Here is a 25,159-nt window from a genome sequence, read left to right as displayed (position 1 = left end):
CAGATCACCACTATCCGTCGAGTATTCGCCGAGATCTCGTAGGCGATTGTGGAAAAGGCATGCTCCCAGATCCGGACCCGTATCAAAGCGGTGGTTGAGGCTGAAGGCGGGTACATTGAATAGATGTCTGCTCTACTACATAATCAAAATGGCTGAATTGATTTTTTCAATAAAAGTGTTAAAATAAAGCTATAGCGCTCTTATGTTTAGGGCGATAACTTTATGGTTCCATCCTGTATAAGCGAGCACTTATTATTCTGTAAAATAAAACAGTAACAGACTGACAAATATTTTATTTGAAGCTTGAGCAACCTGAACAGACAGGCTAAAGTCATAAATAATTTTCGGCTCTACTAAAAGGAGATACGCCTATTAAATACAGGCGTATATTAGAGGCAACTCTGAAGAAATTATAAGCTAGTCCAAACGGCAGACATACACAGCCTGCACAAGATGCTAGGAGACTTAAAAAAAAAAAGCATAACCAAAACTTTCAGCTTTCTTACGCTGGAATGTGGAAAAAATTTTGGAATAAATAACTGCTCAAAGTTATGCATTAATGCTGACGAACGTTGCCAACCAGTTAACTGGTCAATTTATTTCCTATTGGTTTTACTACTTATGTACGTCAGCACATCAATATGAAAGAACGCCGCCGTAAATTTTTACGAGCAATTTTTACGCACGTTATTCTCTTATTTATTTTTATATTACTCTAACAGTTACGTACTCTTAATATATTCAGAGGGTGGCTCGTTTGGCTCGATTGCTGTTATTATTACTATATCAGATGAATACTACAGAAAACTAAGAATCATGTTACGTTTAAATATTCTTTAAAAATAGTATATATTTATTATTTGTCTTATATTGTAGGGTAACATGAATATAACTTAGCATTTTGTTTGTCTTTATATAATTCTGATATGATTCTGTTATGATTCTGATATCAAAACATCAGAATAGGGATTTATATTATTTTTTACCTACTTGTCATTCAGCTGGAATAATTATCTGATACGATTTACAAATCCGTCACATGGAGTGGGATTATTTGGAACCTTTGTACCAGACCAGGCTTTTCTACGTCCACGCTTGGATAATATATATATATATATATATATATATATATATATATATATATATATATATATATATATATATATATATATATATATGTACATGTATATGTATATATATATGTATATATATATGTATATATATAAAGTCATCTACATACAGTACTATTTCGCTGTTTCACAGCTTATCAGTGCGGCTAGACAGGCAAGATAACTACCTCAAGCCAGGATTGAAACCCGACCGCCTGTACGACAGTCAAGGCACCTAACCATTACGCTAATCGTGTATGTATATGTATGTATGTATGTATATATATATATATATATATAAATATATATATATACATATATATACATATATATATGCATATATATACATATATATACATATATATATACATATATACATATATATAGATATATATAGATATATATACATATATATATGCATATATATACATATATATACATATATACATATATGAATATATATGCATATACATATATATATATATATATATATATATATTTGTTGTTCCTTCTTATGAAACTGAGTTTTAATTTAATTAAATTTTGATTTTTAAATTTTACATTTTTTTTTTAAATTTTTAAATTATAAATCACATTACTTAATATATATATATATATATATATATATATATATATATACAGTGTTTCATGGTAAACAACTGATGATCCCTTGAAAAAAAATTGGTATTATAGTAAATTCGAGAGAGTTGATGCAGTGATTGCAGGTGATTAAATGACTTACTGACTAGATGGGTTTTTTAACGAATGATAAAAAGTAATTTATGTATAGTTTCAAATGTTAAAAACTTCAAAGACTATATATATATATATATATATATATATATATATATATATATATATATATATATATATATATATATATATATATATATAATGCGTTCCCCAGCACTCTCCGGTTATAACCGACGCAAAAACTTGTAGAAAAATAAATGTTTTTATTTCTTTTTCACAATGCTAAATTCAGTGGTTGCGTGTAATCGATGAGAGGTTGGTGCGATGTAGGACAGATGTGGGGTTACGGTTGGTTGACAACGGGCGGTTCCCTACACAAGTCAGCCGAGTGTATCTGCCGTCTCCGCTCTTCTGATCTTACTCTCGACAAGATTGTAAAGGCTGTTTGGGGGAACTAAAAGTAGTTTCTGTGATATAGAAGGAGTGTAGTTTGCATTATATAATGGATAATTATATAGCCTTTTTTATGGTAGGTTTAATGCATTTGGACAATGTGTGTGTGTTTTAAATGTCAATGGGGATATAAGGTAGTTTTGTTGAAAGCAGTTGTTGAATTAAAACTATGTGTATATGTGTTGTAGGTATCGAGGGGGTTTAGATTTCATAGGTTTTTTTTATGCTATGTTTGTATATTTTCCAATCAGCTACAACCACTATATACGATATCTCTCTATCTGTGTCTTAACTTAAACGCGGCTTTTATGAACAAAGCTTGTTTCCCAGAACTACCCGCTCGTGGCCAGCTTCCCGGTTAAATACAACATATTAACTTTCAAACCCAATGAAAATCAGTTCTTGTTGAGCCGTCTCCTTAAATAATCAAAGTCTACCCCATTTACACCATTAACGATTATTATACTCGACCTTACATTTATTAACCCCTATTCTTAGTAAGTGGTGACTTCCAAGTTAAAATTTAATTTTAAATTTTTAGCAAGGTCTGGTGTAAAGGACCTTATGCTAAAATTAAATTTTGTGGCATTTCTGCACGAAAATTTAACAATGTAAATCCTTCCTAGACAGGAGAAAAATCCAGATGACCCTTAATAATCGTTCCATTGCACAACATGATATAAATAAAGATGTGCATCAGGGGTTGATTTTTGGCCTTTTATTATTTCTGATATTCACTGATGATCTTTTTGATTAAATTGTGTACGAGATGGGTATATTTGCTGATGACATCTCGCTCTATGAATTACAAAGTTAAAACGAATGTACACGTATCTAAGCTAATGTCACTCACTTTGGTAAATGGCCCTTACATTGTTGTGGAATTGGCCAATAAATGATCAATAATATTAAATACTACTAAGACAAAGCGCCTTTTCCTTACCGACTACAAAATCTTCACAACTAAAAATTGCTACGATAATAAACGCCATACCTTAGAGTCCACCTTTTCAACTCATTAGTCTAACAATCGCAAGCAACATAAATTGGAACAGATACACACACTGAGGACATTGATAAGACCAACGCAAATAAGGCACGTACCTTCTACTGGAAATTATACACTCAAGAAAGCATCAAATATTATTATAAAGCCACCATTTTCCAATGCATGAGATAATGTTGCCGCATAGACAGCAGACATCTTAAATCTAATGGGTTCTGCAATGCTAAGCTCTAACATTGTCCTTATAGTCGCAATTTCGTATTACTGTATCGGTTTTACAATTACTTTAATTGGATGTGCTCTGATGAACTCATAGCACTTGTGCTCCCTACTTTGATGTACACGTATTTCACTAACTCGAGAAAATTCCACACCTTCAGTGCTGAGGTCCATAAATGTCGGAAACTCTTCTACTGTAATTATTCCTTCTTTCGAATTGCTAGACTTCCTCCGGACTGATAGGTTCCCCATTTCCTGTTTCTTTTATCGTAGTTAATTTTTATGTAATGTAATGTAATGTAATGTAGTTTTTAATGTAAACTGATAAATGTAATGTAATGTAATGTAATGTAGTTTTTAATGTAAACTGAGCAGATATCTTACTGCTCAACTTCTACATTCCCCTGTTAGACACGGTCCTAAATAGCAGCCCATTACGTTATATATAGCTATATTTTTGCTTGGAGCAATAAAGTAAGAACATGGTGATGTGGGAAGTTTAAACGTATTCCATTATACACCACCCGACATTCCCAAACGTTAAACCACGTGGCCTTACGCCGAAAATCTTACAACAACAAGTGTATTAAAATGATTATGCCCAATTAATTTGTGCACTTAGAACTGAAGTTACTATTTTATGCCTGACATATGGACTGACAAACTGAACCTCTCGTAGGAATTCTTGGACACATCTCAAATAAGATACGCCCGTTAAATTTTCACTCTTAATCATCATCATATTATATGTATCTAAAGATTCTATTGTTGGCATTGGTTTCCCCGACATTTTTTACTAAAAAAAATATTTCTTAAAATCTCATGAGGAGGGACCTGGTAGAGGTTGCTAATATCCTATGCGAAAGTGATTTCTGCGAAACGAATTGAGTTTGAACTTAAAACACCAAGGTTGTCAGTCTGTGTTGCTTACAATTCCTCCCTGGATGGCAAGCACTAAGTCAATAAAAAGAGCTGGAAGATAAATGAACTGTTCCTTCTCATGGAAGTGTATGTATTCATCCAGAAAATAAGAGATTACTTTTGTGTAGAAATTCAATTTTATCGAAGAACGAAAGTGATATTAGTTTGTTATTTTATTTAAAGAAATAATGTAATGAAATAAAAAAAAAACAAAGCTGCATAATCAAAATACAATAAAAATACATAGTTGTATAAAGACTCATTTTATTTAATACTAGCATGGGTGCCCGGCGTTGCCCGGGTGTTTAGAGGTGTGTGTTGAGCCTCCAAAAATTGAAATTAAATAAAAGTGGTAGTAGGAAGGTAGGCTCGAACCCGTACCGCAGAGGAGACAAATAACGGGGGGGAGGGGACCTGACGTCATTGCTGTAACGACCACCGCCAAACCGGAAGTAACGTAGGTTTTAATTTAGGCTAGACAATCGAAAGGAGGGGATGACTTTCGAAAATATCGGCGAAAAGAGCGACCCCCAAGTTTTTTTTAACCAATTTTTCGATATTTGTCGTCTGAAAGGTCGAATTTCCAAATGATACTGATCTTGTAAAAATCCGTCGACTCCGTCGAAAATTTTAGGCAGACATGCAAACATTCATACATATATTCATATATTGGTAGCTAAAATTTCCGAGCAAAATCGATTAAAAAGCTTGCACTATCTCTGAATAGATTTTATGTAAAATTTAAAACGTTTAGGCCAGAAATTATCTTAGTAATTTGGTAGAGACTGCAGAGGTCAATTTTGTAAAAACTTTGTCCCCTATCACGAACCTTTGTTTGGAGATTAAATCAAGTTTTAAAGGTATCTCCATGTCCAAGGAACCTATATCTAAAATTTCAAGTGTTTAGACCCCAAAATTGTTGGAGGAGGTTGGAAGAGTTCTCAAAGGTAAAATCGCTGAACTTTGACCCCTTATTAGCCAGATTTTTGGCCGAAAACAAATTACACAGATTTTACCAAATCTCAGTATCCTGTATATCAAATTTCGAGTCTGCAGACTTAACATTTAGAGGGTTATTTCGTAGGGAAATGTACACATACAAACAAACACACCCACAGACACGTTCACACAAATATATATATATATATATATATATATATATATATATATATATATATATATATATATATATATGAACAAATGATTAATAAAACATGTTAAAAGACATCTTGAAAAAGACTTAAAAACATATTTAATTTTAAAAAGGAAGCACAAGATAAGTGGATAGTCCTTAATCCGCGGAGTTTCGAAGAAATACTCTCCTTCTCATCAGAGGGCAGGAATTATCAAATATATATATATATATATATATATATATATATATGTGTGTGTGTGTGTGTGTGTGTGTGTGTGTGTGTGTGTATATATATATATATATATATATATATATACAGGGTGTCCCAAAAGAAGCTGACGGATTTTATTTTTTTTTAGGTTTAATATGCTATCATAGTCACCTTATTCGAATTTTTATTCCACAAGTTTATCTAGAGTATGTTTTTCACAAGGTCTAATTTTAGTTATGAAAAATTATGTTATTCAAATGTCCACCATTCTCATTTTAACACTCTTGTGCTCTCTGCAGTGCATTGTCCATTGTCATTGGCTGAAGCTCTTGCACCAATTGAATATTATATTGAAATTTGCTCACTTCATAAAGCATTTTGTGAAGAGATGATCGATAGACCCCAATGTGACTTGATCTCCTTCTTACTGACGTGGATGGATCCTCGGTCACACTCCCTGCTAAGCTCTGACAATTCTCATCACTTCTTTTCGTACGGGGTCTACCAGATTTGATGAGGTCAAATACAGACCCTTGATCATGAAAGCGAGCCATCATAGCTTTTATTACATGTGAAGTAGTGCAATTTCTTGTGTTGAAGTGTCGTCGAAATTCTCTTCGATTTTCTGATATTGACTCATTCATCCGACAATACGACTCTACGATTAATATCCGCTCCTCGGTAGTGTAACGACTGATGATGGCCTAGAAACCGGCACTCTAGATTATCTGAAAAAATAAAAGAAAAATATAAAAAATAAAGAAAGTTATGAATTTTTTTTAACCATCGGCTTCTTTTGGGATAGGCTGCGTATATATATATATATATATATATATATATATATATATATATATATATATATACTGTAAGGACTTTATCTATAAATATTAATAATGATATATTTATTATATCTAAAAAAGTGAACGTATCTCTGTGTGTGTACATGTTCAACGCAATAACTCTGTGTCAATTTTCAGTCTACAGACTCGAAATTTGATAGACGGGGTGCTGATATGTGGGAAAATCTTTGCGATCCGTTTTCAGCCAGAAAATTGGCTGTAAATAGGTCAAAGTTCAACGATTTGACCGTTGAGAACTCCTCCGCCAATTTCGGGTCTAAACACGTGAAATTTTAGATATAGGTTCCGTGAACATGGGTCTAAGTTAATAACTTGATTTGAGACCAAAATAATAAATGCTACGGGGTTTTAATAGGGGTCAAAATTTAAAATAATGACCGCTTTTTTTCTTTCTTTTGTTCAACACTCGGGCAATGTTTGTGTATATGTGTGTCTGTGTGTCTGTGTATATGTGTGTGTGTGTCTGTGTGTGTACATTTCCCTACGCAATAACTATGTAAGTTTTTAGTCTACAGACTCGAAATTTGATATACAGGATATTGAGATTTGGGAAAATCTTAGTGATCGATTTTCGTCCAGGACTTTGGCTGTTAAGGGGTCAAAGTTCAATGATTTAATCTTTGAGAACTCTATCTAACTCCTTCGACAATTTTAGGTCTAAACACTTGAAATTTTAGATATAGGTTCCTTGGACATGGGTTTAACTTAATATGTTGATTGGAGCCAAAAACTTTAAATTTAAAGGGGTCATAATAGGGGTCAAAGTGTAAAAGCATTCGACCTCAGCGGTCTCTACCAAACTACTTTTCAATTTCTGGTCTAAACATTTGAAATTTTTCAGAAAGGGTATTCAGAGATAGAGCAAGCTTTTTAATAAGTTTGGGTCGAAAACTGTAAGCTACCAATACATAAATGTATGTTTCATATCTGCCTAAAATTTTCGACAGAGGCGACGGATTTTACCAAGATCAGTATCGTTTTGAAGTTCGACCTTTTAGACGACACATATCGAAAAATTGGTTAAAAACATTAATATCTTTACATTCAACTGGGCATCAAGAGGGTCGCCTTTTTCACCGATATTTTTTAAAGCCATCCCCTCTTTTCGATTGTCTAGCCTTAATTTAAACATGAATAACTTCCGGTTTGTGTGTGGTCATAACAGCAAAGACGTCAGTTTTTTTTCCTCCGTTCTTTTCCTCCTTCGCGGTACGGGTTCGAATCTGCCTTCCTACTACAAATTTCTTTTGTTTTGCTCAACACACACCCAAACACCCGGGCAACGCCAGGCTGAAATGCTAGTATATCTACATATATATATATATATATATATATATATATATATATATATATATATATATATGAACGTGTCTGTGTGTGTGTCTGTGTGTGTATGTGTGTGTGTGTGTGTACATTTTCCAAAGCAATAACTCTGTTAATTTTCAGTCTACAAACTCGAACTTTGATATACAGGGTACTGATATTTGAAAAAAACTTTGTAATCCGTTTTCGGACAGAAATTTGGCTATTAAGGGGTCAATGTCCAACGATTTGACCTTCGGGAACTCTACCATTCTCCTCTGTCAATTTTGGGTCTAAACACTTGAAATTTTAGATATAGGTTCCTTGGATATGGATCTAAGTTTATAACTTGAGTTGAGACCAAAACAATTAATGTTAAAGGGTCATAATAGGTGTCAAAGTTAAAAAAATTGACGCTTCTTTGTTTTGTTTTTGTTTTGTTTTTTGTTTTTTTTTTGCTCAACATACACCTCCAAACACCCGGGAAAGGCCGGGCTGAAATTCTCTCTCTCTCTCTCTCTCTCTCTCTCTCTCTCTCTCTCTCTTTCTCTCTCTCTCTCTCTCTACATATATATATATATATATATATATATATATATATATATATAATGACTAAATAACAGAAGTCTATGCTTTACAATTCTTGACAGTATCTGTTTCGTAGCATAAAATAAAAAAAATAGCGTAATGTAAGCATTATCGGTTATTTGCAGCTACTCTTCTTATTTTCGGATATTTTAATCATGTCCCAACGCATTTTTTTCCGTTTTGGTGGATTGATTGTTATTTCTTCGGATGAATTAAGAGCAAAATAGATTCACTGGTCGATATAATAATTAAGTAATTGCTTTTGTACTACTGAACAGATATTGTCAAGAATTAGTACAACTTAATTAAAGGAATACATTGTAAGATGGTCAACATCATGAAATTTGGAATATGGACTCTTTTTATTAATTCATTTTATACTCTGTAATTACATTGAGCTTCTTAAATAAGGGTTGGTACATATAAAAAGGAAATACATATGAATACACACTATCCCCCCACACACGCACATATATATATATATATATATATATATATATATATATATATAATTATTTTTTTTACTATAATAATTAAATACCTACAGACACTAGTGTTTCATCCTTTCGGGATTCTTCAGTGCAGGGTGTCACACTTACTACCAGTCGAACGATTCGAACCCCGCGACACGAGACATCTCTGGCTCGATTAGCGGAGGCCGTATCCATTCGGCTACCATTAATCGTGTGAAATTGCGTTGAATTTTAAACATTTTAATTTAAATGTTCATTACGTCAGACAGACAGTGATCAAATCGTTATACGACGATCTACGCATAAGAGCTAAATTGACCGACTTTTATTCAACAGAAAGTGCTCAACGATAAGAAACGTATTTCTTAAAGGGGCTGTCATAATTATTTTTTTTACTATAATAATTAAATACCTACAGACACTAGTGTTTCATCCTTTCGGGATTCTTCAGTGCAGGGTGTCACACTTACTACCAGTCGAACGATTCGAACCCCGCGACACGAGACATCTCTGGCTCGATTAGCGGAGGCCGTATCCATTCGGCTACCATTAATCGTGTGAAATTGCGTTGAATTTTAAACATTTTAATTTAAATGTTCATTACGTCAGACAGACAGTGATCAAATCGTTATACGACGATCTACGCATAAGAGCTAAATTGACCGACTTTTATTCAACAGAAAGTGCTCAACGATAAGAAACGTATTTCTTAAAGGGGCTGTCATAATTATTTTTTTTACTATAATAATTAAATACCTACAGACACTAGTGTTTCATCCTTTCGGGATTCTTCAGTGCAGGGTGTCACAATTACTACCAGTCGAACGATTCGAACCCCGCGACACGAGACATCTCTGGCTCGATTAGCGGAGGCCGTATCCATTCGGCTACCATTAATCGTGTGAAATTGCGTTGAATTTTAAACATTTTAATTTAAATGTTCATTACGTCAGACAGACAGTGATCAAATCGTTATACGACGATCTACGCATAAGAGCTAAATTGACCGACTTTTATTCAACAGAAAGTGCTCAACGATAAGAAACGTATTTCTTAAAGGGGCTGTCATAATTATTTTTTTTTTACTATAATAATTAAATACCTACAGACACTAGTGTTTCATCCTTTCGGGATTCTTCAGTGCAGGGTGTCACAATTACTACCAGTCGAACGATTCGAACCCCGCGACACGAGACATCTCTGGCTCGATATATATATATATATATATATATATATATATATATATATATATATATATATGTATATATATATATATATATATTTATCTTAATACCTACTATTGACCAGATGAGTTAACTTGTGCTGGCAACTTTAATATGTCTTTGGTAAAATTGTATGATGGATTACTTCCTATGCCTGATCTTGCACGTTAAGGATATCCCTTTAAAGTTGGGAATATGCATTAATCTATAAATATAAAAGCGAAAATGTATGTATGTATGCATGTATGTATGTGTGTGTGTTCGCTTTTTCTGTGTGTCTACAAAAGGCTTTTTTCAGAGAAGCGGTCGCTCGCTTCACAACTTTTTAAAACTTTTTATATCACATATAAATCGTAATATCTCACAGTTAACAACGAAGCTCGCCTGTCTATTTAATTTGCTCGATTTCGGGAAGATAAATATTCAACATTTGTCGCTCGACGCATGTGGGTTAGTCTTTTTCCTATAACATCTTGGGGGGGGCGTTCAGCATTAAATGAAATCCCGCAGTCAAACTTGACCTCATTAACTCATTAAAACGGGCACCTGCTAAATCCAATTAATTAAATAAATTCAAAGTGTTTCCATTAGCATGTCGCGGTGGGGCAATGGTTAACGTCGCCCGTTTTTTTTTTCACACTTTAATTTACAACAACGATTCGGATTCGATCCTCATACTTACTTTTTTAACAACCCTCACCCCGGAGTTTCCACACACACCTACCAACACCCGGGCAACGCCGGGTACCCCTCGCTAGTACATTAATGAAAACCAGAAATTCAACCTATAATGGACCAGTATTTATGGTTTTGGATTTTACAACTGTTCCTACACCTTCATCCATTCAGTCATACCACATTTTTAATTTTTAATTCATGTGCTAATAACCAAAATGTATAACATTTATTTTGCTAAAATCAGTTCCTCGTTGAGATGAGCCATTCATTGAAAATATGTGGAAAAAACATTTTGTCTTACAATAAATTCTGTTTGTGAATATTTACATAATTTTATTGAGAATTGTAATATATATATATATATATATATATATATATATATATATATATATATATATATATATAGTCCCGACTTTGGAACACCTCAAACCTATATATATATATATATATATATATATATATAGTCCCGACTTTTGAACACCTCAAACCTATATATATATATATATATATATATATATATATATATATATATATATATATATAGGTTTGAGGTGTTCAAAAGTCGGGACTAATGAAGACAATAAGGTTGTTAGATAGTGCTCAAGAAAAACAGCAAAATATATTTTTTTATTATTTGAGGGTAAACAGTTACATATGGTCGCTACACATAGCCATCTGTTTCAGTCATCATACGACCCAGAACCGCTCGATGCTAAAACGAAAAATGTGAAAGATTAGAAATAAATTGAAAAAGAAAAAATAGAGATGTTCAAACAAAAATATATAAAAAGATTCTAAAAGGTTGCGAGCTCTCTAAAAGGAATATATATAACACACACACACACACACACACACACACGCACACACACACACACACACATATATATATATATATATATATATATATAAAAGAGATTTAGAAGGCTATCACAATGCGAGGAATGAATTATAGTCGCTGTTGGTAAGAGGAGACGAGAACAAGTGGCGATTTACAAATCAATAAGTACGTATATATATATATTTTATTATTTTTTATTTTTTTTATATATATATTAATTCAGTTGTATGGTAAAATGGCTTACTTGCATTCATGCGACGTATTCCATTATTAATTTCGGAAAAAAATTCCCTTTTCAAATGGTGTGCGTAACAGGTCGATTCAAAGCATGCTGGATGAAGGGCCGAAAGTATGTATATTATAATTAGTAATTAAACAAAACAAAATTCAAATTATCACAGACTTTAAGATTTCTAAACAATGTTTTCAAAATAATGTACGAGTTCAAGTTATCTTTAAAGTGGTGTTCAGAAAAGCTAAACATATAACAATTGTTTTAGAAGGTGATAAAGCAAATATGTGTGAAATATTAAGTCTAAATAAAAGCCTTGTGGGTCTTTTTAAATATTTAAAATAGTTATAAACATTGTTAAAGTATTCAAAAATACTGGTGAAACCTGTTATTTAATGTTCACGTAGAGAAAGATCCAGGCGAATATTTTCAAAGAGGAAAATGGAATTCCCAGAACTGGTAGATTTCACTACAATCAAGGTAGACATTGAAGTATCACACAAATAGTATATCTCAGAACAATTACAAAACAGGAGTATCAATCTAGTAAGTATGAAATAGGAGTATCAGTAGAGTAATTACAAAACAGGGATATCAATAGATTAATTACAAAACAGGAGTATCAATAGAGTAGTTACAAAACAAGAGTATAAAAGAGTAATTACAAAGCAGGAGTATAAACAGAATAATTACAACACAGGAGTATCAATAGAGTATTTTAAAAACAGGAGTATAAATCGAGTAATTACAAAATAGGAGCATTGGTAGAGTAGTTCCAAAGGTCGCCAGGGTTAAGTTATTGTTAAGGCGGATACAGTGTATTGAAATTTAAAAATATATTATGAGAAAAATATTTTAGCACTAGAACTGAGTGAATAATGAATAATATCATATAAAGTATAAAGTAAGACCTGTAGGAAATAATCACAAAATGGAATCTTCGTAATCAAAACAAACGTTGGGTAAATTTCAATACAAAAATTAAGGAATCAAGTGCAAGATAAGTTAAAAAAAAACGTTAATTGAATTCAATATTTAGGAAAAATCTTACAAACAATCAATCATGAACAATGCAGTTAACAATAGGGGATAAAATTACCGAAGGAACTGGAAGAAAAAAGAACGATAAAAATTCTAACGTTAAGATGCAAATATACTCAGACACTAATAAGAGCTGAACAAATAAATGATACAGTGGTGAGAGGCAAATCAAATTGTAGAAGAAAATCAAAGTACATAAAAAATAAGGTAAAAAAATAGCAAAATTACAAAAAAAAAAGAAAGAAAAAAAAGTTAAAATAAATAAGAACCAATAGATAGAATAGAAAAGGGAGAAATAGAGGACATCGAAGATATATCGACATCAGGTTGAGGGTTTCTTTGCAAAGGAAGAACGACGTGTCAACAAATTATGAGTAAATTAAAAACGAAAACAGCAGACAGAATTATATACCCATGTACACAGACTGATGAGACATCACTTTGGTCAAGCAGTTAGCGGTACAGAAGAAAGTAAAAATGCATTATCACACTAGCAACGACATGAGCAAATATATATTCCCCAACGTATGTACGTATATAAACAAATGGAGAATAAAAAGTTTTTGAGTGGGGGGGGGAATAAGACAAAATAAGTAAAAAAGTAATAAACTAATTAAAATAAGCGCTTTAGTATAAAATCTAATATATACGAAGCAAATGAATATATACATGATAAATACCGTGCTAGAAAACTACTAACACCCGAAAGTATCCTGTACCTCTATAAGGCCACCATTCGCCCATGTATGGAGTATTGCTGCCACATCTGGGCTGGTGCATCTGCTACTAGTCTCTCGCTCCTTGACAAGGTTCAAAAGAGAGTCGCAAACCTGATAGGCCCTGAACTGGCATCTAAGCTTCAGCCTCTGTCCCATCGACGAAATGTTGCATCCCTCTTCCTGTTCTTCAAGTATTTTAGTGGTGAATGCTCTGACGAACTGCAATCACTTGTGCCCCCACGACGTGAGCACCCTCGACAAACCCAACAGGCTGCTAAATCACACCCCCACACTGTAGAGATCCCTAGATGTAAAAGATCTTTTTACTCCAATAGTTTCTTCCCCAGAACCGCTAGACTCTGGAGTTCCATTCCAGGTCCCTGCTTCCCCAACAGTACTGACGTGCAGAAGTTCAAGTGTAACGTGAACCGACACCTTGTTGCCCAAATCCCTACATAGTACCCCAGTAGTTGTTGCCCCTGACAGTAGTTCCCTATACCAAAGTGGCAATTTGCCTTGTTTGGGGTGAAAATGTAATTAAAAAAATATATATATAGATGTATATATATACATACATATATATACATATATATATATATACATATATATATATATATATATATATATATATATATTCTATGAACATACAGACATAGAATAAAACTTATTTAGACACATAAATGCACGCAAAAAATATGCACACAAATATATATTTACATATATAAATTCATATATTAGCCAATATATGTAGCGAAATAGTATTAACCAGCATCTCTACCTCTATCCCTATACCAATCGATCTAGAAAGCTAGCTATAATATAGAAGTCATTTGCTTGTGTATGTGTGTGAGTTCCTTTTTCTTTTTTTTTACATGGTTGTCACCACTTATCAAGGCCCAGAAGCTTTTGGGGATAAGGGTTATTGCGTGTACATTAATTAATGGGATAATATCGTAGTAATCGTTGTAATGGAGATTTGATAAAGTGTCTTACTTCACAGGCGGTTTTCCAGGAATTTGTTTATGTTGGACTTGAAGACATCCAAGTTGTAGTCAGGTGGGAAACAGGCAAACGGAACAGAGTTCCACAGACATGCAGTTCTAAGAAAGAAGCTTTGTTCATGGAATCTACGTTTGGAATATGGCACAGATAAAGAGTGGGGAAAATTATTGACAGTGGTTTCAGCTAGACGGGTGTTTTTCATGAAATATTGGCGAAGGGGGCGAAAGATTGGAGCTCAGACGAGGACTTGCCATGGAAATGACGATACAACAAAGACACGCTCGCAACGTCTCTTCTGTGGGAAAGAGCTTGCAGGGAAAAGAAAAGGGCATCCCCCTCCAAGCTATGAAATCTTTTTTGTACTCTGTTTTGGCAGGATAGGCTGTTTTTAGCAGCTCCTGCCCAGGTGTGGCAGCAGTACTCACCTTGGACGCACTTGACTTTTATATATAGAGAGAATTGCATCAGCAGTGAGATATCTTCTGGAGTCGTAGAAAGATCCTACTATTTTCCAGCAACCTTGGCAACAGTACGTGTTCCATTTCAGATCAGGAGTAAAGGTCAATCCCAGAAGCTTTCAAAACATGGAGCCTGCCCAAGACGAGAACCATCCATTTTAATTGATGCCAGATGGGGATCAGAGAGCTGATGAAGCTAAGATAGGAGCTTAGTTTTAGATGCATTAAAAGTAATTTGATGTGTTGCCGTAGATGGTCATGTCATCAGCATAGATGTCACCGAATGATTTAAATATGTGTTTTGGGAGATCATTGATGTAGATCAGGAAGAGAGTTGGGCCCAGGATGGACCCCTGACGGACTTCAGCATTAATACTGTGGGTCTCTGATTTCTACCCATCAACCACTGGTCTTATGAGCCTATCAGAAAGAAACGATTTAATAATTGAGAAAACATTTCCAGTTATACCGTAGCTGGAAATCTTGTGAAGTAAGCCTTTATGCCATACCTTATCGAAGGTCTTTGATATGTCAAGAGCAATTACCCTAGAAGGGAAAGCTTTGTTGAGAGATTCACTAATTCTATGAGATATAACCGTCAGCCCATCTGCTGTAGATCTAGCAGAACAGAAACCGTATTGCATGTCACTAAGAAGGTTATTTCTACTGAAATGGTTGACTACTTCTTTACTTAATATTGGTTCCAGCAACTTACTCATGACACAAAGGAGACTTATTGGTCTGTACTGAGAGGGAGATGACTTATCACCCGAATTCTTAAATACAGAGCATACTGATGAGGTTTTCCAGGGTGTTGGGAAGCACTTCTCCTTAAGGCAACGCTTAAACAGTTTTGAAGGTTGGGGGCAAGTTCTGGTTGAAGATGTTTCAACACTATAATTGGAATGCCGTCAGGGACAGTTGCTTTACTGAAATCAATGTTCTTGATTAGCTTGGCGACCTCAGGCACATATAGTTGTATGTTGCATAGCGTGTTGTCTCTTATAGGAGGAAATACGGGGATTTGATGGTCTTCGTCGCATAGGGTAGAATTAGCTACAAAGTTCTTGGCTTTTGTAAATTTAACAGAAAGCGTAATTATATTTTAGGTGGTATTCTTAGAAACGTTCTTTTTTTACAGAAATTAATTCGATAAGTATCAAAAATAGAAAAAAAATCCGATATTAAATATAATATTTTTCTCTTCTAGATATAAAATAATTGTTACAGGGGAATACTTTACGTAACACCGGCCAGGGAAGATAATAAAATCTTAGCAAATCATGTTTGGTGGGGGGATGATCCAGATTTATTATAATCTGGATATATAGCTAAGTGAAAGAGCATTTGACTACAGCCCAACTATCAGCTGAACGCAGAAGGAATTTGATAAGCAACATTATCATTTTTATTTTTTTTTATTTTTTATTATTTTTTTGTAATATTACATTATTACTTGTAATAGATAATAATAAACAGATAACTGAATTTATAATAATTCATGTATAAATTAAAATATCATGTTCAAGTGTATTGTAAGACCGGGAAACGTCAGGCTGCCAGCTAGTATAAGTATAAACACAAAGCAATACATAAAAAAGAAATATAAAATATAAATAGTATATATATATATATATATATACATATATATATATATATATATATATATATATAGTATAATAAATTAGCCCACAATAAAACCCGTATTATCGTTTTAATGTTCTCAATGATCGGATCCTTAATAAAGCAAAAGAGTAGCATTAAGTGGAATTAAAATTATCGGGCTATCACTTATTAAATATACCCAGGTATGCATAAGAAAATTGATGTAAACATATCAGAATAAAAAATGTACTTAATACGAATAAAAATATATGACATTCCGTTATATGAAAGTTAACTTATCGCATCCCGTAATATGCTAATTATATAGCTACTCATTACTAAATTAATTCATAAAATAATTTAACTTAATTATACAATCCCATTATGTTTTTCACGCTTATCAGAATTAAATAACTTACTATCTATAGTTTCATATCACAGATACGCGTATATATATATATATATATATATATATATATATATATATTTATACATACCCTACATATATACAAATACATATAAAACTCACACACACATATATGAATAAATAGGTTATTAATATAACGTTGTAAAAGGCGTATTTAAATTTGATCCTATGTTAACAATGGAAAATTATTTCACTCTTAATTTTATAATAGTGCAATTTATATTTTGAGGAAAAAAATTATTTAAGCTACTTCAACGATACGAATTTGAGAGAATCTGTGGAATAAGAATTACCTTTTTTTTAAATCGTCCATTTAAAGGAAGAAGGCTATTCTTTTGGATATAAGGTTTCTACATAAAGAAGTTATTGATGTAGGGTAAATATTGTTATTTTTATATTTAAACTAAGATATTTGAAATGAGATGCATTTTTAATGAGAAAAACTGATGCTCCGTTATATGTGTTTTTTAAGATATTTGATTGGATGATATAAGATATGGGATTGTAAAGTTATTGTTAGCATAGTGAAAATCCATTTAAATTTAAGGAGATAGATTAGGTCACCATATTTAAGGGATTCTTGGGAAACACATAGCTTAAAGTAACGTCTAAGATAATCAATTAATTTCATATCACTAAAATTTTTGTTTAATAAATTCAAAATTGGCACAATATTTGTCGTATAATGGGGTATTTATTTAAATGCTGCCCACATCAGAAGTATTTGGCACAAGGCCTGAAAAGTGGGATACCCGCAGGCTCCCCTAAAGGAGGGGCACTCCTGCAATTTTAAAAATTGCCTGGGTAATCCCGTCGGCATTCCCCGGTCGGGGCGCCTCAGGCAGCAAGAAATAAACTTGCACCAACGGAAAGCCCGGTGGCATGGCCTAGGAGGGTGGACCTCCTAGGTATTACCCAGGCGGTGTACCTCAGTCCAATAGGTGCTGGGCCGGTTCCCGGCCCCTCACCTGTTGGGCTGAGTGTCAAGTGACGAATCCTTGACTGGTACTACCCTGTCTCCCTGCAGCCGAAGCTGCTAGGAGACATCCCATCACATCAGAGATATAATGGGGTATATATTTAATTGCCGCCCACATCGGCAATATTTGGCGCAAGGCCTGGAAAGTGGGATACCCGCGGGCTCCCCTAAAGGAGGGGCACTCCTGCAATTTAAAAAAATTTCCGGAGTAACCCGGTCGGCATTCCCCGGTCGGAGCGCCTCATGCAGCAAGCAATAAACTTGCCCCACCGGAAAGCCCGGTGGCAAGGCCTGGGAGGGTGGACCTCCTAGGTATTACCCAGGCGGTGTACCTCAGTCCAACAGGTGCTGGGCCGGTTCCCGGCCCCTCACCTGTTGGGCTGAGTGTCAAGTGACGACTCCTTGACTGGTACTACCCTGTCTCCATTCAGCCGAAGCCGCGAGGAGACACATCCCATCACAATGGACATAGTAATGGGGTATGATTTCACACAGTTGGGAGATTCTATTTATAAACGATGTTGCTAGGAACTGACGAATCGTATTAATTCACGTCCTGCTACAAACCAATAAGACACCACAATTGTTCCATGAATATTAAACCTTTCTGTAGCAATTTTGCATATGTTTTTTTCGTCCCCACACGGAGGAATATTTCGCTGTGGATCCCAACTCGAGAACTTTCTACTGCAAACCCGTCAACTGCCGGGACTTGTGTAGAACCATCGGCAACTGTTCTGTCTACTGCAAACCAGTCATCTCTCAGGACTTGTGTAGAACAACGACCCATCCTTAACTGTTCTGAAACTAAACATGGCTTACACTTCTAGAAAATTTATATTATTGGGTAATTTTGTCAGTGTACGAATAGATAACGTCCCTGATCAGACAGTCCATATTATGGGCGCAATTTCCTGGACATCCCGATTTTTATATTTATTTCATTAATTGCTTTGTTATGGGGTACAATGCTCATACGGTACTTTGGATTATAAGATTTATTATAAGAGTTTGCTTTAAGAATATCGGACTCCTTATTTTGATAGACATCATTATAAATTTAGGAGATTTGATCAAATATATTTTTGCTAGATGTGAGAATCTAAATGCTATTTGATATAGAAGTGAAGATTGATTTAATTTTAGATTTAGGGTGGTTGCAGAAATTACAAACATAAAACGTGGTAAGATTTGGTTCTTAAAAAGCCAAAATTAAAATTATGTAACATAAAAAAAAACTTGTAGTTTTCCAATTATTAAACTGATAATAAGTCCGAATTCTTTGAAGGCTTTACGAATGTCATGTTTCTTTCCATTATATAAGCTATGTCTTGCCCTCATGACGAAAAGGATATAATCTTTGTCTAGCCCCTCTTCCCAGTCTCTATCACTGACTTTAATTTTAAGTTCATTTAAGATGAAAAATACCAACTGAATCAATAAGCTTAATAAGGCACATATAAATCCTTATAGTTTCAAAAAATAGGGGATCACTTTTCTATATTATTCTTTAACATAAAATAAACATTCGCTTTGTTTCCACCTTTTATTTGGAGGGGGTGTCTGTTATTTTTTAATTGGCTGTGTTTATATATATAAAATATGAGAAATAATTGGATTCAAGCTATATATATATATATATATATATATAATATGAGAAATAATTGGATTCAAGCTTATTTATATAATATATATATATATATAATTGTTAGTAAAAAACGTATGTAATTCCATCAGATTAAATATATATATATATATATATATATATATATATATATATATATTTGTAGTCATCGGCATACAGTCCTGTTTCGTTGTATCACAACTCATCAGTGCCGCTAGACTGGCATCTCTCCTTAGCCAAGGACTGAACCTAGAACCGCCAGGTTTACAGTCGGCAGTTCTCCATCTCGACCATGAAGGCGACGCCCGTAAATAACTCGTCGGAATGTCTATTTAAATGGACACCCGCCACCAATTTTATAGTGCTCAAATCGCCTGTTTGTAAACAAACAACGAGCTTCGCATTTTTCAGCCAATTAAGTAGCGGGTGAGATTATTTATGACAGTGCTCTACCCAAAACTTATTGTCCTACGGAATATATTTCCGTGGGTGTCCTGTTTGTTTTTCGTGGAAAAAGAAAACTATCGAAAGTATATTCACAAATCTGACCTAAATACTTATTGATTTCTTTGGCAAAGTATAAAAAAAATTCAAAAGAATATTATCAAATACAAAATTCTCCTTATGTTATAGTATTAACCTAAATGAGAATAAATTGTTTACGCATGTATATATATATATATATATATATATATATATGATTGATAATTTATAATTAAAATTATAAATTATCAATCATCATATATAATTAAAATTATAAATTAAAAATCGGTTTCATAAGGATGAACAAACAAAATCAATAAATTGTACGTTACCTTCCAACCCCATTTTGTTTTATTTTATTTTTATTTTTATTTTTATTTTCATTTTATCTTACTTTGATTATCAACATAAAAAAATTAACTATTATCCTTTATATTTTAAATATGTTTCAGATAGATCTACCTTACTTAAAAAAAAAAGCGAGGTTTATTTTTGGTGTCTTTAAAAAACACAACCCAATATTTTTGCTGATGTGGAGACTTTGTTTAAAAAAACTATATGATAAAATTATTGTCCAAGACTTATTGTCTTTCTCAATAAAAAAACATCGTTTCCGAAACGATCGTACAATTTATTGATTTTGTTTGTTCTTCGTTATGAAACTGATTTTTCATTTTTAATGTTAATTATAAATTATCAATCATCTTACTCAATATTAAAATAGCTCTAGGATAAATATGGCTATCGAGCTTATTATATATCTACATTACAACGAGCACTGTTTTCTTTCTTTTTTACATTGTATTAATGAATTTATTAATACATTAAAATATATTCTGATCTTTAAACCGTCATTCATTTTAGCTCTTATGCATAGATCATCATGAAGATTCCCGAAAGGATGAAACACTAGTGTCTGTAGGTATTTAATTATTATAGTAAAAAAAATAATTATGACAGCCCCTTTAAGAAATTCATTTCTTATCGTTGAGCACTTTCAGTTGAATTAAAGTCGATCAATTTAGCTCTTATGCATAGATCATCGTATAACGATTATATCACTCTCTTACTGACGTAAATGAACATTTAAAATTTAAAAAAAAATGTTTAAATTCGACGTTATTTCACGCGGTTAATGGTAGCCGAATGGATTAGGTCTTCGCGTATCGAACCAGAGATGTCTCGTAATGCGAGGTTCGAATCGTTCGACTGGTGTTAATCGTGACACCCTGCACTGGAGATTCCCGAATTGATGAAACACTAGTGTCTGTAGGTATTTAAATATTGATATTAATTAATAATTGATATTAAAAATATTGATTTTTTTTTTTTTTGCTTTTTCGATTTTCTGTATAATCTTATTTACATCAAAATCAAAAATATTAATGAAAGTTCCATTATCGGTACTGTCCCGAGAGATTGTCATTTTGCAGGTGTTTAAGTATAAGTGCGAAGGACCAAAAATGAGAATTAAAAGTGAAAACTAAAATATACAGAAAACGGCGTTAGGTGATAAGTTAAAATATATAGTCGATGAAAAGTCGATTAAAAATATAGGTCGACTAAAAATTCGAGTATTTAAATCAGCAAGTTCGTGGACACCGTTAATATATGTGTGTGTATGTTTTCGTGCATGTTTGTGTGTATGCGTATGAGTGCACGTGCGTTATCTTCTGTAGCAGGTATTGTAATAGTTTCCGTCATTGTTGCGGAGTCAGACTCTCCTTCAGTAACCGAGTTAAATAAGTTTAAAAAAACTATAAATGTTGCGTCTTTGTTAGTTGTGACAGAGGCATAATGGAAAAGATTTATAGTTGATTTACCACATTGTGTTCAATTGTATTCAACCGGATTAATTGTCGGACTTCGATGTAACAGATTGGCGACGAGCGAATGTTCACCTGTGTGGTAATATCACAATGCACAAAGATGGGGAAAAAACTAACCAAATTATTAGACATTAGACGAACACGTGTATATACACATGATATAGAGATGACTGTGACACGTATATATAAATGTATATACATTCTGTATACACACGTTCATTAGAACATTCGGTACCACTAGACAATGCACGAGTTTAAACGCACGTATATAATATATTCTGCTCTAGCATACAGCACCCCAACCACGACTCTAGCTTATAACAAAGATAATACTTTTTATTTTTTATATTAAAAGTCCTACCCGGGTTCCGAGGTTGAGTGTCAGACTTGCTGAATGAGTTTTCTCTGTAACAGACTGAAATACAAATTGAAACAGTTCATCAACCCCCCAAAAAAATCAACAAAGAAAATAAACAGGGACTACGCCCGTTGGGAAAGTCAAACTGCTCGAACTTAATTGTTTTTTCTAAATTTAGACTTCACTAGCGAGGATGAGGGTGCCCAGCTTCGCCTGGGCATAAAATACGCTTAAATATGGTATTTTAATTTGTCCCGGTTTCGTATGTATTATTATAGAGTTGTGATTTTAAAAGTAAAAAAAAAAAAAGAAAAAAAAAAAGAAAAACGTATCCGGGTTCCATCACCTTGAATCGAAATCAAAAGCAAAATTGTAGCATTCAAAACTGGAGATGGTACGCATATGGCCTGATTGAAAATAGATATTAAAAATAAACTAAATGAAATGTACAAAATGTATATGGATTTTTTGCAATTTTGATTAATTTTTGACCCCTTGAATACTGTATTAACCGGCAAAAAAACAATAAAAGAACTGCCCTTAAAAAATCCAATTATTTGAGGCCACCCAACGTTGCTCTGCGACTTTTAGTTTGAGAGGAGATAGAGTTTTCAAATATGGAGACAGACAGACAGACATATAAACTTTTATATATTAGACTTTCTCCTTCTGTGGAAAGGCTTTGATAATAAATATATGCAGTTTTCTGTGCCTCCTCCTCTTTTTGACCAATCATATATCACTACCAGAACATGACGTGTGTGTTTATGAATTTAATTCTTGAACAAAATTTTCTGAAGGTTTGTTAATCCTGCCTGAGAGAATTGTGTCCGAAAAGAGAAAGAATTTTCCGTCTAATTAAATTGTAGATTTGCGCAAGCAACTTTTAATTAAGTTGCGTCAAAACGTAACGACCAAACGGTTAATAATTGCGGAATTCAGGCGAACGTCGAACTGAAGATCAATTGTGGCAATTTTTGAGCGTTTATTAGATTGCTTACGAATGTAAGAGAGCCGTTGGGAATGCAGCAGCAGCAGCCATATGCAAATGACCAAGCCGGCTTCATGATATGAAATCACATGAGACATAAAAACGACACACGTTTTCAGAGAAGCAGGTATTCAAAACGTGTTCCAAACCTAGAAGATTCTAAACGTGTAAGAGACACAAGAGAGAAGGAAAGGATGTGTTCGAATGTTCGGAGAAGTGGGGTTCAAGACGTTTTCAGAAAGACAAAAAATCATACTCTGCCGAAAAAAGAGAAACGAACTATTTAAGTAGATTATAAAAATGCCTTATTGAAAATAACCGATATAAAGGCTTGCAGATTTTTTTCTTCCTCATGACGAAGTTTACAACGTGTTGGGTCCGTTAAAATTTAACAATACCGTTAAAATGTGCACAACGTTACACAAATACAAATTCAGGAATGTCACTGAAGTTTACAAGAATCTAGATATTAATACGATAGCGTGTGTGTTACTTGCCGTGTCACGCTTACATCCGGGTCGTTTAATTGTTATGTACTTCCAATTCTTATCAGAAATAATTTTTGCAATTCTTCATTTCAAGTTTTGGTTTCAATTATAACTGATGGCACTCTAGTAATCTATTTTTTTAAATAAATAATTTTATCAAGAATTCTTCATAAGTTTTGGTTTCGGATTCGATTATATATATATATATATATATATATATATATATATATATATATATATATATATATGGGTCGTTTCTTGTTTATATCCATTAGAAGCGTTGAGTGAAATATGAAAAATAAAATATGTACTGAACACGTTTGAAGCCAAATAACTGCAACGCGAATTTTTTTTATAAAATAAACGAGTGTTTATTTTTTTAGAACTATATTTCAGCGATATACCCCTATGTCAATCTATATATATATATATATATATATATATATATATATATATATATATATATATATATATATATATATTTTTTTTTTCTCTCTAACTAGCTTTGATAAATACTTTTGCAGTTTTACAAAAAAATCCACAATAATATCAGAGCGTCTCCATTTACACTGAACATCTACAGAATGCCAACATCAATATATTACATATGAATGCATCCCCATGCGGAGTTTCCACAGGTCCCGCTAGTAATAGTTTAATTATTTGATCAACTAAATTGAAGATGAAAATCTTATGAAGTTTTTATTTTATTTAAATTCGCTTGAAGAACAGAAACGCATTGCTACACTAAGAAATTAATTCTCGAACAATTTTATCAGTAATACATTTGTAATATAATAGATAATGTTACATTGGCCTTTTGGCCAAGATCAAAATGTAGCATCTGTTCTTCAGATGCGGCACTTTCATTTCTCCTTCTCTTTCAGTGGAGAGGAAATCCTTCACGACTGAGACAATTTTTATTTTTGTACCTTTTCTCCACGTTAGAAAACGACCCTAGTGTCTAACTCTGTCCCGTAGGGAGGCATTGTAAATAGGTACCATGGCAAAAAGATATAGTGCAATGACAAAATCGTCATCAGAATTAATCATGCCCGAAAAATGACATAAACTATCTTCTTACTCGTGAAAGAAAATGATAATAACTTGCATATGTTGTTTAAATATCTTAAATGTTTATTTACTGTTAATATACTACACAACACACACACATCCACCTACACATACAGGGTGTCCCAAAAGAAGCTGATGGT

The sequence above is a fragment of the Euprymna scolopes genome, chromosome 19 (assembly GCF_053919585.1).
Source record: "Euprymna scolopes isolate OS-2025 chromosome 19, ASM5391958v1, whole genome shotgun sequence".
NCBI lineage: Eukaryota > Metazoa > Mollusca > Cephalopoda > Sepiida > Sepiolidae > Euprymna > Euprymna scolopes.
Note: the sequence above shows the minus strand (reverse complement) of the source record.